Source organism: Bufo gargarizans, chromosome 6 (genome assembly GCF_014858855.1).
Source record: "Bufo gargarizans isolate SCDJY-AF-19 chromosome 6, ASM1485885v1, whole genome shotgun sequence".
NCBI classification, from domain to species: domain Eukaryota; kingdom Metazoa; phylum Chordata; class Amphibia; order Anura; family Bufonidae; genus Bufo; species Bufo gargarizans.
Window position 1 is genome coordinate 1,573,018 of NC_058085.1, and position 4,868 is coordinate 1,577,885.

Below are 4,868 nucleotides of genomic sequence, written 5' to 3' on the forward strand. Positions count from 1 at the left end.
CCCATTTTCTACTCTGGTCCAAATTAATGGAAGGCAGGGCCAGTAATACCATACTGTGGCACATTATACCAGCCCAACAGAGCAAAATACCACAGTCCATCACCAAATACATCCCCAAAAGCTTCCACTGGTCAGTTGGCCCACCAGGAAATATCATGGTTCTCCCTTTTGGGCTAGCATCAGCGCCGAGACTATTCACAAAGGTAATGGCAAAAGTGTTAGCCCATCTGCACCAAGGAATTAACTGATTCCATATTTGGATGATTTCCTTATAGCAGCAAACACGAAGAAAAAGCTCCTGGACCAACTAAGGGTACTTTCACACTTTCGTTGTTTGATTCCGGCAGGCAGTTCCGTTGCCTGAACTGCCTGCCTGATCAGGCAAACTGTATGCAAACGGATGTCATTTTTTCTGACTGATCAGAATCCTGATCAGTCAGAAAAATGCATTGCAATACCGGATCCGTTTTTCCGGTGTCATTTTTTTTTTTTTTCTTAAAGGTCTGCGCAGACCGGAAGGACGGATCCGGCACTAATACATTCCTATGGAAAAAAATGCCGGATCCGGCATTCAGGCAAGTCTTCAGTTTTTTTTTGCCGGAGATAAAACCGTAGCATGCTACGGTTTTCTCTTTTGCCTGATCAGTCAAAATGACTGAACTGAAGACATCCTGAACGGATTAGGCCTCTTTCACACTTGCGTTGTCCGGATCCGGCGTGTACTCCACTTGCCGGAATTACACGCCGGATCCGGAAAAACGCAAGTGTACTGAAAGCATTGGATCCGTCTTCAAAATGCTTTCAGTGTTACTATGGCACCCAGGACGCTATTAAAGTCCTGGTTGCCATAGTAGTAGTGGGGAGCGGTATACTTACAGTCCGTGCGGCTCCCGGGGCGCTTCAGAATGACGTCAGAGCGCCCCATGCGCATGGATCATGTGATCCATGCGCTTGGGGCGCCCTGATGTCACTCTGGAGCGCCCCGGGAGCCGCACGGATGGTAAGTATGCTGCTCCCCACTACACTTTACCATGGCTGCCAGGACTTTAGCGTCCCGGCAGCCATGGTAACCATTGAGAAAAAGCTAAACGTCGGATCCAGCAATGCGCCGAAACGACGTTTAGCTTAAGGCTGGATCCGGATCAATGCCTTTCAATGGGCATTCATTCCGGATCCGGCCTTGCGGCAAGTGTTCCAGATTTTTGGCCGGAGCAAAAAGCGCAGCATGCTGCGCTATTTGCTGCGGCCAAAAAACGTTCCGTTCCGGAACGGAAGACATCCTGATGCATCCTGAACGGATTTCTCTCCATTCAGAATGCATTAGGATAATCCTCATCAGTATTCTTCCGGCATAGAGCCCCGACGACGGAACTCTATGCCGGAAGAAAAGAACGCAGATGTGAAAGAGCCCTTACTCTCCATTCAGAATGCATGGGGATATGCCTGATCAGTTATTTTCCGGTATAGAGCCCCTGTGACGGAACTCTATTCCGGAAAAGAAAAACGCAAATGTGAAAGTACCCTAAGCATAGTTCAATCTTTGAGGAAGTTAGGTTGTTTATAAACCTAGAGAAGTTGGATCTCCAACAGAGCAGAAGAATTTTTTTTTTTAGGTATTCTAGACCAGTGATGGCTAACCTCTGGCACTCCAGCTGTGGTGAAACTACGACTCCCAGCATGCTCTACTCATTTCTATGGAGTTCTGAGAACAGCCAAGCAAGTGTACATCTTGGGAGTTGTATTTTTACCACAGCTGGAGTGCCGGAGGTTAGCCCTCACAGTCTAACCACCTTCCTGCCAGAGGAAAAGCAGACAGTGGAAAAGATGCCAACGGTGGTTCCCAAGTTCCACTGCCATCAAGAGGTGTCGCTCCCTTCCATTTGTTCTCCAATGGGATCAAAGGAAGGAGTCAGTTTCCACAATTTATATGTCTGCAGCTGCGTTCTTACCTACCTGGAAGCCACAAAGGAATGTCTGATCTTCTCCTCATTCAATTCTTTGGATCAAACAGAGGACATCAGTTGCCAGACGGATAAAATAAACTATTGTTTTATGTTACCAGACCAAGAACATGGCTCAACCAGAAGGTTTAAAAGCCCGTTCAATGTTAACGTTCTGGGCAGAGTCTGCTTTATTACAGGAAATTTGTAGGGTAGCAACTTTTATTGTCTCCATCAACTTTCTTTAAACATTTTAAGTTGGATGTTCTTGAAAATCGGGATCTTTGTGCATAAAGTGCCCTAGTCAGTTTTTTCCTCTGTTAATCCTCCTGCTGAGTGCTGTTGTGGAGGCGTGGGGAAAAGATGAGAATTACTTACCGGGAATTGGATTTTGCTTTAGCCGCCACAAGGGCACCTTTTCTTCTCACTAGAGATTAGCAAATTTCATATTTTGAAATTCGTTCACGCTTCGTTTACTGGTAAAAGGTGAATTGCGTTATGGATTCCGTTACTACGGACCATAACGCAATTCTATGACAGAATGCCTTTAGAGGCATTCCATTATTCATTCCGTCATAATAGAAGTCTATGGGCTGCAAAACGGATCCGTCCCTTTTCCGTTATGCTGGGGAGTCCTCTCCTGCATAACGTAAACGGGACGGATCCGTTTTGCAGCCCATAGACTTTTATTATGACGGAATGAACAATGGAATGCCTCTAAAGGCATTCTGTCATAGAATTGCGTTATGGTCCGTAGTAACGGAATCCATAACGCAATTCACCTTTTACCACCAAACGAAGCATGAACGAATTTCATAACATGAAATTCGCTCATCTCTAGTCACCGCAATCTTGGATTATTATCTGCAATACATGTGTATTTTCCTCCTGCCCTTTATCCCTCTGCTGTCAGTTATTACCCCCTTAGTGACCAGCCTGTTTTGGGCCCTAAAGGCTATATACACACCTTCGGAGGCAATTTATTTTTTATGATTGGATTTATTACAAATTTTTGGCTTAAAATCATATTTTTTATTGGCCAGGATAGTTGGGGAAATTCAGGCTTTGAGGATTAATAAACCTTTTCTCAGTCCCTTATAACAGAATTGTACTTGGGTTGGACCCTCTCCCCAAAGTGGAGTCTGATTTTCAAAAGGCAAGAAGAAATTGTTTTGCCTTTTTGTGAAAACCAGAGAAGAGTTTTAACAATCCAGATGTGAGATGCTGTGTTATTGTATTTGGAGTTCACTAAATCACGGAGAAAGTCTAATTATATAAATCGCTGGATTAAACTGGCAATTTGTGAGGCCTACAAAGCTCAAAACTGTGATTGAAAGCCCATTCAACCAGGGCTACGTTAGCTTCTTGGGCAGATCATGGCGACCCCACAACAGAACAGATTTGTAAGGCGGCATACATTTATAAGACACTATAGGATTGATGTAAAAAGTTCATTTGGCAGGAAAGTCCTACAAGCAGTGGTCCCACCTTAGTTGGTTTATCTGGTAGATCTCAACATAAGTTCTGTCATGGAGGATCGAAGGGAAAAACATAATTACTCTTACCAATCATTTCCTTTTCATTAATCCTCCAGACTGCCTGGCCAAATTTCTACCCTATATTGTGCTATACTGACATTCCACCAGCAGGCTGAGCCAAATAGGAGGCAGGCCTAGTCTGTGTCCACAGACATTGGCACCCTGCAATCTCATTTGTGGGGTGCTGATGGGAGACTGAACCAATCTGCTCCCCCTCTAACAGCTTCTGCTCTGGGTGCTATTACCCGCAGCATCTAAGGAGCTAAACAGCCCAGATCTGCCAGTCTGGACCCTTAGAGCAGGAACACAGAGCTCCACTACATGGGAACGCCATGCAGTGCTTAGACTGGACCATCCAAAGCCCTTTAGTGACCGCTGTAAGGCATATTGGTCACTAAGGGGTTAAAGCTGTGCCATGCATGCACACAGTAGTCCAGACTGATTATTTCAGCGCAGCTTTGAGTGCTGACAGTAGGGGAAATGGGGCACAGTAGGATTTTTGTTTTGAAAAAATGAAGGTCTGGGCTTCTTATCTGCCTCACTACTCCTGTATTACTGCAGATAATAGTCCAGAATCATGCTGACATCCCCTTTAACGGGGCTATCCACAGTTTTTGTAAATTATGGCCTATTCTAGGGGGTAGGCCATCACTAGGTCCTGCACCCCCACCGATCAGGTGGTCTGTGTAGCTCTATTGACTGAAATTTGCTGCCGCTACATAGCACGATAGACACTGTAGTGGTGGGACCTCCTTACTACAGTGCTGCGCTCATGGGCTGTGTAGCTTCAGTCGTCAGAGCTACAAATCAGCCGATTGGTGTGGGTGCGGGTTGTCGGATCACTGCCACTCAGCTAATGATGGCCTATTCTTATGATAGGCCATCAATTATATCCTGGACAACCCCTTTAATGACACAGCAAAGTTTTTGTTTTTTTCCCCTACATGACAGCATTTCAGTTCATTATATATTTCAAACCTCTCCCTATACTTTATAAAAAAAAATTATATATATATAAAAAAAAAAATTTTTTTCTGTATAGCACCACCTGCTGTTAGCTAGTTTACTAATTGGTCTGTCCATCTCCAGAGGTGGACGCACATGCTCAGTTCCATCTTTCAACTGCGTCTGCAGCAGGAAGAACACACCCCCTGAGTAGCCAGGTTGATATAAATCTAGCAGAGTAATAAATGTGGAGATCTCTGGATCCATGTGAGGTACAGGGCTGGTTCTAGGTCTGTTAGGAGACTTTCACTGAGAGCGGATGCTTGCTGATCATCCCACCTTCTTCAGTCCTCTTTAGTACAGTGGATGGATCCCACCAAAAAAGCAATTCTAATATGTAGTTTTACACATTGACCTGAACTAGGTGAAATATGGATTTAGTAAG